Source organism: Equus quagga, chromosome 2 (genome assembly GCF_021613505.1).
Source record: "Equus quagga isolate Etosha38 chromosome 2, UCLA_HA_Equagga_1.0, whole genome shotgun sequence".
NCBI classification, from domain to species: domain Eukaryota; kingdom Metazoa; phylum Chordata; class Mammalia; order Perissodactyla; family Equidae; genus Equus; species Equus quagga.
In genome coordinates this window covers 33507314-33519991 of record NC_060268.1, presented here as the reverse complement: position 1 = coordinate 33519991, position 12678 = coordinate 33507314, and the positions used below count along the sequence as shown (strand labels likewise).

The window sequence follows — 12678 nt, the reverse complement described above, 5'->3', positions numbered from 1 at the left end:
TGATTTTTCACCTGCCTCAGGCAGGAGTAATTAGATGTAAGCAAATTTAATGGAGCCTGTGTGCTCTGGGGCCATTCAGCTGTGCTTCAATAATTGCATTTTTTTTTAAGTATGCAGGTTGTTTAACATATCAAGTGGCTAAAAAGTTAAAGTACAGGTAGGTTATCTATTTATCGTTTAGGTTAATAATTATATGTACTTTATAAACCAAGCAGTAATGAATGCATTAACAAATAATAGACTCCAGTCAGGAGAAGTGAATGCAGCTGATGGTATGCAGTTATTATATGTGTCCCTAATTCAATAGCGATAGCACAACTTCAAACTATTTCCATCCTTTTTTCCCCTTTATTCCACTTACTTTCACTGGAAAAATTCATGGTTCACTTAAACAACATATATTTGAACAAATAAATATTATATTTTGATAATTTCTTTTTTAATTCAATCTTTACAAATTAACCAAGTTAATTTTGTTCCAAGACCCAGATCCACATTAAAAAATTAATTTTTTCCCTTCCTCCACCACCCATCTCCCAGGTTAGGTATAGCTCTTCTGTTCACAATCTCCTAGGATCTAGCATCGATTCAATCACTGTTTTGATGTTGCCTAAAACTACATAACTGATAAAAACTATAAACCAATATACAGTTAAGATAAAATAGTATCACTAAATTATTCATATTAGGGATAGATTTTATTCGTTATAGAAATCCTTTCAATATTGAATTCTGTTCATATTTAAAATGTGATTTAATTTACTTATAGTTTTTCAAAGACACATCTCTTGTGTAAAGACACCATATTTTGTGTGTATGTAAGTAAAGTAATATGAAATGAATTAACAATTCATCTGTAGTTAAATCTAATATGAAGTTGATAATAGGTCAGTATCAACATGCAGGAAGGCCATTGATGGATCACATCATTCTTTTATGCTGCCCTTTTCATTCTTTAAGAAGTTTATTTCAATGAGCATTTGAATGGCATGCTGATTAAATTTCCAGATGGTACAGAGGTTCTTGGAATTGCTAATATTTTGAGTCATAGAATCAAAATACTGATTTATATTAGTTGGCTGGAACTAGGGATTAAATCTGACCAGTTAAAATGTGAAAGGGGTAAATATAAAGAGTTCTGAATGTTAATTCCTAAAACCAACTTCACTATATAGGATGGATAAGATATTGCTTAACACCAGCACTTGAGAGAAAAATCTTTGAGATTTTATGACATTATGCTTCTATGTGTCAGTGGCACACTGTGGCTGGCAAAGCAGCTGAGGAGGTCTGAGGGGTTGCATTACAGAGTTAATGTGGAATATTGTGTTTTCTTATAGCACCTTCATTTAAGAAGGTTACAGCTATAGTAATTTAAGAAAAATACGGGATAAATAATTGGATCTCAACTCTATGCAAAAGGTATTCATAGAAAAAACCCTGAAAATACAAATGATAATGGATTAGCAGCAGATATCCCCAGAAAGTATTAATATGTAAAGTTTAAATTTTCTTTTTGTGTTTTCTGTATTTCTTACAATGGACAGAAATTGCTTTTTTAAACAGAGAGAAAGACCGCATTAACATGGGACACAGAAACAGCTATAATTCAGTGAGTGGAGAGTGACCAGAACAATAAAAGGACAGCAGCGGTGCCATAGGAGGACTAGTTAAAGGAGCTATATATTTAGGCTGAAGTGAAGGCAGCAGGTTACTGGGCCAAAGAGAATGGGGATTTTTATAGCCATTCACAATATGTGAAAGGCTGCTGGTACTTTCTGTGGCTTCAGAGGACAGTTCTAAGAGCAAGTGGAAGTTACATAGTGAAACAGGTCTTGTTTTGGTGTTGGGACTTTCTAACGTTTGGAACTCTCAAATAGTGTCATTGGAGGTTCCCCAGGCCCTTGTGTGGATTTCTTCAAGCGTCTGCTGCATGGTCTTTCTCATTCCCAGACAATACTGCTTCTTAGTGCTGAGATGGAAGAGATAATCAGTGGTTGTAGAATTTGGCTTTTGGAGGGAAATTCCATCCTTCCCTAATGACTTCTGGTTCTACTCTTGAAGGATGAAGGTTTGCCACCATTGGATAATTTCAGAACAGTATGTCACTGCCTCTGAAGGCAGTTCTATATAGAGAATTTCAGAAGTGGTTTGATTAAGGGCAAATATATATCATTGGAATAAGCATTTATTGTGTAAAGGTGACTACTTTGAAGGCAACAGCCTTCATTTAAATAGATGAAAATCAGTCTTATTACTTTATAACTTGTTAGTTTTCATTATAATCTGATGCTTACATAGAGCACAATGATGAGAAACTTAAACTCAGTTATAGCTTTCAGATTCCATTTAATAGGTAAAACTTTTACTACATGCTTATCTTGCCATTGCCTGTTGGTCTCTTGTTTTCTTCTTAGTTTGGAACACATCTTCCTTCCCTACTATTACTCTGTATCTTGTCTGTAGTGAAATTCTTTTTTTTTTTTTTAATTTGAGGGTGATCTATACTTCTGGAAGAGGTAACCCAGTGTTAGGGAAGAAAAGAGAAATTGTCCCTGAAACTTTGTTTTCATTACTTAGCAAGTTTTACAGGTAATGACAGAAGTTTCTCTTGTGGTCTCTCCTCCCAAAGACTTTGATTATTTATTTTCCCCAATAGTCTCATGTGACCTTGTTAAAAGCTTCATGTAATTCCCAAATAAATTACATTTACTGGTTTACTTCTATCTAGTATTTTATTGACATTTCCAGATAAGTTTAATAGGATGGAGAGAAACAGTGTTCTCTTTATAGACTCAGTGGGTGATTTGACCTTAGCAGGTTAACCTTATCCTGATGTTGAAGCAAGCTATTCTTAATTAGACTCTATCAGTGTCTGAATTATCACCAAGAGAGCCACTGGTCTATAATTCTATAAATCTTCATTTGATTGTTTTTCTTTCCTACAGAAAAGCTACCGTATTAGCAAAATCGCAGCATTTGGAAACAGTTGCTGGTTTTCTGGATTCAATGCATATCCTCTTCTGTAGCTCAGCCATTTCACACTTTATTTCCTTCAGAAACTCTCAGTTGAATACCATCTGGTCATGGTGATTTATTGCTGTGGAATTTCTCAAGTTGCTCTATTATTTCCTCCTAGGAGATTGCTCTCTGTTACTGCCCCACTGATTTTCTCAGAAAGTGCCCTTGGAATAGTCATTTCCCCAGTATCCTGTACAGCGAAGGTCAATGCCAAATAAAGCTGAATGAAACTTCTCTGCTGCTTCTCATCCTCTTCCTTGCTGTCCTCATTGCAACTTCTCATTGAGGGGAGAAACTCAGCAGTTAGTCCAACTACTCATATTAACTGTTTAATTCTCATATTACCTTTGTCTTTTTAATTTTATAATTCTTCCTTTCCCTGTTAATATTTTTGATATGTAATTCAGAAAAAAATATCAAGTGTTAAAAGATGTTCTGAATATTTTCAATGTTTTCATAAAGGTTTATATGTAATTGTTTTCTCTTTTGCCCTTTCCAGTAATGGCCCAGTGCATATATCTCTCATAGCCAGTGTCCATATTATCTGTCTTCCAAGCAGCCTGGATAGTTTTTAAACTCCTTAGTTGCCTCTTGGAAAGTGCTAACAATTTTTTCTTCATATTTTTAGCATATGCTATTTTTTTTGAGGAAGATTAGCCCTGAGCTAATATCTGCCAACAATCTTCCTCTTTTTGCTGAGGAAGATTGGCCCTGAGCTAATATCTGTGCCCATCTTCCTGTATTTTATATGTGAGACCCCTGCCACAGCATGGCTTAAAAAGCAGTGTGTAGGGGCTGGCCCCGTGGCTGAGTGGTTAAGTTTGCGTGCTCTGCTGCAGGCGGCCCAGTGTTTCGTTGGTTCGAATCCTGGGCGCGGACATGGCACTGCTCATCAGACCACGCTGAGGCAGCGTCCCACATGCCACAACTAGAAGAACCCACAACGAAGAATATACAACTATGTACCGGGGGGCTTTGGGGAGAAAAAGGAAATAATAAAATCTTTAAAAAAAAAAAGCAGTGTGTAGGTCCATGGCCTGGATCTGAACTGGCGAACCCTCGGCCACCAGAGTGGAGCTCATGAAGTTAACCACTGCACCGCTGGGCCGACCCCAACATAGGCTCTTTAAAGTCTTACCCTTTGGGTTAATTAACATTAAGAGATGCCCATACTAATTAGAACACAAGCTTTAATTGTGCAGCCTTCCCAACTGCCGAGTTCCACTCCTACATGTACTCACCTGTAGTAATAACTGTATTTTACATTAATCTATTTCCTCTTTTATTACTGCCCAAATAAGCCAAGATAAGGCATATTAATTATTGCTTCTACACATTATGCCCTCCTGTCATTCATGTGGATAATAATGGACATAATTTAAAGCATTCATTGCAATAGCCGTCCTAGAAAAGAATGCTGAACAGTAAAGGTCAAGAGCAATTTGCATTATTCTTTCATATTCTGTGGTTAATGTAACATTTTTTTTACACCTGAACTTTTTTCAAATAATTATTTTGTTAAAAAGAGGTTAATTAATGTGCATTCAAGTATAGTTAATTGCTACTAGAAATATATTTCTACTTTTATACAAAGTACTTTAGTACAGAATTTTTAAACTTATAACTCAAGTATTGAAACATCAAATGTTGAGATTTTTAACATTTCCCAAGTGTGTTATAAATTACCTACCATTTTAAGATGAGGGGAAAAAAAATCAAGATTGAAATATCAAAATCTGAGTACATGCGATATAATCTTTCCTTAAGATTCAGATACAAATACTACTAGTCCCACAACCCGCATCTCTGAATCCAGTGCCTTTTGCTCAGTCTACAGAGGGGAGTAACAGATTGTAACAGCAGAGGAAATAAATACTGATTTTGTTCATTTTCTTGCTAGCACATCTTTTCCTTCACTAGGTGGGGCACGCTGTTCTAAAAATAAATTAGGCTGTAACTGTTTGGTACTGTTATGGATCTGTTCTCTGAATTTTTGAATAGATTAAGATTCTATCTATCCCAAAGTTACTTTGTGTGTGTGTGTGTGTGTGTGTGTGTATTGCCTTCCAAGAAATATATACTGTAATTCTAGAACCTTTCTTTCTACTGTCATCTCAATGAATATCTCCAATTCCCTATATTCTTTAAAAATCAAAAATACACAAAATGTAATATTGATGAGTAAATAAGATCTTATTTTAATGCATGCTATTATAAAAGTTAGCCCTCTGTAGTGACATTTATGGCTGTGTCAGGCAGCTTACACTAAAACAACTTTCATGATAATATGTAATAATTAACTGAAAACTCCTGGAAAGGTAAGTCAATGAGTCTTTTTCTATTTTTCTACTTAATTGTAAGACTATTTAATAACTATACTGTCCAAGCAGACATTTGTGTTTAGTACCTTAATACCTATATCATTCTATATTTGCCATAGTTGGAAAGTGAGACTTCCCCGTCTTAGATGAGGGCCTAACATTAATGCATTAAAACTGCTTGGAGCAAGGATACGTTATAAAATTTGTAGGGCTTGTCCTCCAACAAATTATCTTTCAGATAGGTACTATTGTATTGGTTGATATGTCAAACATATGTAGGTAAATGTATATAAATGTATATAGGTCACAGTTAGTATAAACTCACATAAGAATCAGGTGAGGTATTGCATCTCACAATGCAAGATCTGAGGTATAATCACACTTCTCTGGAGTACTGTACTTCTGTACGTCGTTTTCTAGCAAGTTATTCTTTCACTGGAAAAGTCTTAGGACAGACTTTCCCCTGAATTTGATTCCAGATTCACTCAAGCAAGCAGAATTTAGTTCAAGTTCTGGGTAATTTCAGTTGTCATATTTTCTTTTTCTTTTATTGAGTGATCTTTTCAGTGGAGTTAATAAAGGAGAGGGCAAATGTATTAGTCAGGTTTCTCCAGAAAAATAGGAACAACATGATATAAAAGGAGATGTATTGTGAAGAATTAGCTCTCATGATTATGGAGGCTTGAGAAGTCCCACATCTGCTGTCCGCAAGTTGGAGACTCAGTAAAGTCAGTAGTATAATTCAGTCAAGAGAACTAGGAGAGCCAATGATGTAAATCCCAGTCCAAAGGCAGGAGAAGATGAGATATCCCAGTTTAAGCAGGGAGGTAGGAAAAAAGAAGCAAATTCCTCCTTCCTCTGCCCCTTTTTCTATTCGGGCCCTTAAAAGACTGAATGATGCCCATCCACGTTGGGGAGGGCAATTTACTTCACCGAGACCACTAAGTCAAATGCCAATCTCATCCAGAAACACCCTCACAGACGGACCCAGGAACAATGTTTAATCTGGATGCCCCATGGCCTGCTCAAGTTGACACATAAAATTAACCATCACAGGAAGAAAAGGAAGAAATTAGATGCCAGTGGTCATATAAACATCTTACCAAGAATATGAATGAAGGATTTTAAAATAAAAATGACCAGATCAGATTTGCATTTTGGACAGCTCTCTGACTATGGTGTCTATTAAAGTTTGATGTTCCTCAAAGCTCTTTCCTGTATCTTCTTTTCTCGCTTTACATATTCTCCTTGAGTGATTTTATTTCATGGCTTCTATTTCTATATTGGCATCTCCAGGCCAGACTTCTATGGTGGGCTCTATCTCCATATACCTAACTGCCAATTAGATACCTCTTCTTGAGTGATTCACTGGAACCTCTAACATGTGTCTGAAAAGAAGTTCACCCTTATTTTCCTTCCCAAACTTTCTTGTGTTCTATTATTCTCCATCTGAAGTAAATGGTGTTTGATGCCACCATCTTTTAATTTGACTGAAGTCAGAAGCCTAGGAATCATCCTTGCCCTTCCTCTTTCCTGTGTTCCCCATACCCAGGTCATCAGTAAGTACTGTATGTCCTACCTACTGTATGTTGCTCTGAGATCTGTTCTCTTCCTTCCATACCTATTGCCTTGCCTATTACATCCTCTGTTACTAACTATTGCAGCAGCCCCTTTATTTGCCTTCTGACCTTCAGTCTTGTTTACTGCCAAGGAATTAGACTGAAGCCAGAATGGTCTTTCTAAAAGTCAAATTGGATCATATTATTCCTCTGCTAAGAATTTCTCTATCTTCTCTGTGACCTTACATTCAAGTATAAACTCTTTAAAATGAAACACAAGGCCCTATAGGATCTGGCTTTTGTTTACTTCTTTTAACCTAAACTTTCACCCTTTCAAACACTCCCTACTTATACTGAGCTTCTTTCAGTTTCCAGTACTCATCATGTTGAAAACTAATATGAATGATTGGGAAGATATTTCTAAAATAAATGTTACAAATCCCCCTTTTAAAAAAATTTGTTTGTTTGAAACACATATCTTTCACTTTTTGTCCACTTTTTGCATGTTAATACTGTATAGTATTTTTAAAGGGAGAAAAAACGACCATTTGAGCTGTCACCAGCAAGTATTGATTATCATTAACTGCATAATTATACTTACTATGATTTTTTGGTCATTCATTTCATGAATGCCATGGATCTTCAAAGTGAATCCATAAAGTATCTGAGTCTCCTTTATGTTACTTACGCTGAAGTAAAATATGAGTTCATAGACTTCAGAAAGAAGTTACATGTTGAGATGAGTCCTAACACAACCTCTAAGATAGGTAAGGATTTAGTGGTCTAATTGTAGAAATGGAAAATCTGGAAATTGAAATAAGATTCTTTCCCAAATATCAACTTTCAAAATATGTGAGTTCATTTTTACTTTTCGAGATTGTATAATCAGTCTTTCTTATCTATTCTTTTAAACATAAATTTAGCCATTTTATTTCTAAAATGCTCAATTATAGAATAAGAGTGTGCTCAACTGGAGTCTGGGTACAACAAAAATAGTTATATTTGCCAGCAAAACCATTAGAGCTTTTTCAATGGAATCTACTTGTTATGGTGGCCAGTGAACCTGGTGAAATAAGAAGAGATTATTAGATATGTGTGTGTATGTGTGTTTAACTTTGAAGATACATGGGATGCTCCATTCCTGTCTGCATTGAATTTATCAAGAATTATAGGCAGACTAGAAATTGCTTCTCAGAGTGATTATAACTTTTTTAATATCACCTACTGATTTTACAGTAAAAGTCTAGGCTACAAAAGTTGAGATGAGAACACAATTCATTTTACTTGACTCTGTTAAAAATAGCATTATTAAACATTTTGTGATGTTTCTCTCATGTCATATATTGGGCTGTCGTGAAGAAATAAACCTCCACTTGCTTTCGTGACAGTAGATAATAAATTGATTGATATAATTCAGTTGAGAAGTTGAAAAATGCATTGAAAATAATGGGGCATAACATTCTAGGGTTAACATTTATTCATAGATGATGCAATTAAATAAAACAGGCATTAACTTCAAGGTCAGTCAGTAAAGTAATAAAATTGAATATTTTAATTGAATTGTAATTGCTTCCCATTGATACATGCAAGTAAAGTAAAATAGATGTCAGCTCTGCAAATTATGATTCTTCCTCCTAATTAATTTCTTAATTCTGCATAGAGTTATCCAGTGCCTAGGTCTTGTTGTGGGTTTTTTCATCCATCCAGCTTCCATGAAGAAATGTCTATAAGACATGATTAAATGGTTAGGTGTCAGGATTTACAGTAAATTTTTTCTGCACTTTGGAGAAAATTTTGTTAGCAACTCAAAGTAACTTATTTATATATTTGAGTTAAAATGTACGCTAAATATAACATCATCCTGTGTCTAATGGATCATAATCATCTTCTTGATTAATATTGATATTTCTTGATATTGTTATTTATATCAACATTAATAATGTAACCATCTCAATGATTATAAAGGTTTTCATAGGGGAGAGAGATAACATTGAGACTCATATTCCATAGCTGACTGATTCAGGAGGTAAATTGAACAGACTGTTAGGATTTTGGTGAAGGACAGTTTATGTCCATTCATGATTCAGGCTTTACTAGAAAAGAGGGACCTAAATTGAATGAATCTAAAAGAAACATCTTTTTCAAGGCCTAGGATAAATTGAAGCTTTTAGATAAAGTTGAATTGCATTGAAAAAGACCATGAACCATTGTGGCTTTTTCATAGACTTTTCATAGTCCCTCAAAAGGTTTTAACGTAATGCAGTTTTATATAAAATAAAATGGGAATGATGACATTACAAAGGTTAAGAGAGAGATTTTCAAATTATACTGAAATTGTATTGGGTCTTGATACTGGAGTTTTTTTCAAGAAAGAGAAGATTATGCCTTTTGGACTGGCTGCATTTACCAGTTAAATGGCTTCTGCTTAAAAATGAAAATAGAATGAATGTATAACATGGATTTAAGAATTATTGAGGTATAGTTATATTTTCTTATACTTTAAAATGATTCTATGCAATAGAATCATTTGAGAGCAAATATATTGGTATGTTAGCATCTTTCTTTAGTTGTGCTTAGAAATGTAAATGGATTCTTATTACTAAAATGAGTAAGTTAAACTGAGAAATTATTTATGTTGTCTAAGCTTTGTGTTAAATTTTGGTTCAAACATTGACTTCATTATTTTAAATGTTTCTCTCTAAACCATTTAAAACATAAAAATTTAAAAATAAGTCCATTGATAAATATATTTTATTGATGCTGATCTGAACTTGACCTTCCATTCTCAATTATGAAAGATCTTGAATGTCAAAATTCTCTGTGTATATCACCTGGTTAGAAAATAAAACCAAAATATATGAGATAAAGACTAACATCTTTGGGCTTCATAATTATAGATAAGCTAACAGTTTTTTCTTGTTAAGGTGATCTGTTTCTCCTGATCTTTGTTTTAAAATTATTTGAATAATTGTCCTGTTTCACTCAGAGAAATTAAATATTATAAAGACTGTGCATACAATGCTAAGATGTTTCTAAATGAGACTTGTGAAAAAATATGTGAAGTGTAAGAAAATTAAGTAATCATTCAATATATTTATAAAAGTAAGTTAGAAAGAGTTTTCATTTCCATATAGTTTAATATTTATTGAATCATCAGTGTTCTAGACAGTGAAGAATTTCTTGAGGAAAGTTCTGTATCTGAATGTAGTCTGTAGTAGGATGGATAGTCTTCCTCCCACATCCCTGACGAATATCATCCAATGTGTAAAAGTCTCAACGATTTAGAAGAGATTTCAGAGATCGGGTTGGCTTCAGGCCATTGATTTCTCAAGGATAGTAGCTTGGGATCTCTGGATCTTATCCAAAAAAATATTTTATAAAAACAGTTTTAAATGCACGTCATATGGGCCGTGATCATGAGGTGCCCGATGACTGGTCACTTTCTAATAAACAGAAAAATGGAAGCAAAGACAAACTGCACTTGGACCGAGTAACCAGCAAGATATCAGGAGAAAAGGGCTCGAGTAGTCATTATAAACAAGTATGATGGAACATGTTAGCCTGACACAAGTATCGTATTATATACAGTGTTGATTTTAAAGTAGAAAGATCCATTCAGAAGAATATGTAGTGAATATTGAATCTGGACAAGCAGTTTCGTTATTAAATCAGACATTTTTTGGAAAAGAATTATAGTCTATTTAAATAGTATCATATGAGATAAGAACTCCTAAATCATAGTTCATGCCAAAGCAGCCTAGTGAAATCACCAGAGGTAACCTCTGATAAATTTATAATGTGTCAAGATTGTTTATTTTTCAGGTCCTGCCATTTCCTTGGTTTTACATGTCTGTTGAAATCATATGTTGTTTTGGGTATGTGAAAGATTGTTACTAATTGGTCTGCCCTGTGTGAAATGTTGAAAGCATCAGACCATGAATCAGAGCAGCATCTACCACCCTCATTAAACATGGGACAGCCTCTATTACGAAACTGTGAAGACTCACACAGGCAGCTTATTTCATTATTCACTCTGAGAGGAAAGAAAGAGTGTTTTTTTTATTTATTGTCTTTTGTAGCTATTTTATAGTTTTACAATAATCTCCTGCTGTAGTGACATGATCTATAATATGTTTCAGGGAAATATTTGAAAATCTTCTTTGAAGTTTTAAATTTTGATTTATTTCAATTGTTTTGGCTTCATAGAATTTTCAGTGCTTAGCCCAGTAATAAATAATTGAAAATATTTCTATGAATACGGAAAAATCTTGACATAATCAACTAATTTTTACCAAGGTATACCTGTGTGATGATCACAGATTCATGTGGAAAAACTGTGCCCGGTGTGGCTTATGTTTACATATTTTACTGACTGTCTTATCTAAAGGCAAGCCAAATTACTTTATCCATCACGGAAGGTAGCCGTCTCTGAAATGAGATATAACAGCAGTTCCATACTTTAACAGTTCGGAACTGGGGCCTGATGATTCTACAATGAATTAAAAGACTGCAAGAAAAATGGGAAGATCATCAGTTTGATCTTCCATTGCCTACTTGTATAAAACTATATGCTTTTAAATTCCCTTTCATGCCTTTTAGACAGGCATTTATTTGCTCCCAGATCCTTATAGAGAATACAAAACATAAATTCATAGATTCAATCATGAGAGACTTTTAAAATGATTTTAGTGATGTGTAGCCTAGTGCCTGAATGCTGAGTGTGCTGTACGTGTGTTTTATGACATATATATATATATATATATATATATATATATATATATATATATAAATGAGAATCAAGGAATTGGAAGGGAAGCTAAAAAGTAACTTCCAGCCATGCTGGCTTTATACATTCATGCTTTGAGTTTTCCAAATTTCCACCAGTAATAGATGAATAGATAAAGGAAAAGTATGAAAGACGTAGCTATGCTGGAAAACATTATAAACATTGCTGTGAACTAGAGATGAATAGACATACAAAATAGTACAGGACTGAAGCTGTGGGGCTATGACTCAAAGGGTCAGAAAGCAGGCAAAAGCAGTTGGGAGGTCATAATCTTGTGGAGAAACAGAGACTGAGAGTGCCCCCCTATGAGGGAGAAGCTCAAAGAGAAAAGAAAAATAAAATATCCACTCCATAAAAAGAAATCAATTAGAAAAATAAATCACTTGAAATGAAAAAGCAACAGTAAGGTGTGAAAAGTAAGCAATTAGAAATTTTCGAAATGAAACGTACAGTCTTTTAAAAAACCAAAAAACTCCATGGGTAGAATAAACTCTAGGTGAGCCAAGTAGAAGAGAGAATGAGTGAAGCAGAAAAAAATAACTCACCCAGAAGGCAACAAAGAGAGATAGGTAAAAAACATTGAGAGCAATTTAAAATATGGAGGCCAGACTGGGAAACTGCAATATTTATGTAATAGATCTTTCAGAAAAAAAATAGAAGAAATGGTGGGAAAAGAGTTTTGATGGATAAAATGGCTGAAGATTTTCTAGACTTGAAGAAAGATATGAGTTTTGGAATTGCAAGTGCTTATTAGGTGCATATAAATAAAAGTAAACATATGGGGGACAACCCCATGGCGTAGTGGTTAAGTTCATGTGCTCCACTTCAGCGGCCCGGGATTTGCAGATTCAGATCCCATGTGCAGATCTAGCACTGCTCATCAAGCCATGTTGTGTCAGCATCCCACATAAAACAGAGGAAGATTGGCACAGATGTTAGCTCAGTGACAAGCTTCCTCAAACAAAAAGAGGAAGATTGACAACAGATGTTA

General features: G+C 34.5%; 1 protein-coding gene and 1 long non-coding RNA gene across 4 annotated transcripts in view; one reads left to right on the top strand and one right to left on the bottom strand.

Annotated features, from left to right (window-relative positions):
* Window positions 1-12678, top strand: part of DPH6 (diphthamine biosynthesis 6) — a 170028-nt gene that overhangs the window by 111984 nt on the left and 45366 nt on the right. The window lies entirely within an intron of this gene.
* LOC124235665 (uncharacterized) overlaps window positions 8498-12678 on the bottom strand; it is a 77088-nt gene continuing 72907 nt past the window's right edge. For both annotated transcript variants that reach the window (XR_006887539.1, XR_006887540.1), the window contains one exon: window positions 8498-8625. This is a non-coding gene — a long non-coding RNA (uncharacterized LOC124235665). The remainder of the gene's footprint in view (window positions 8626-12678) is intronic.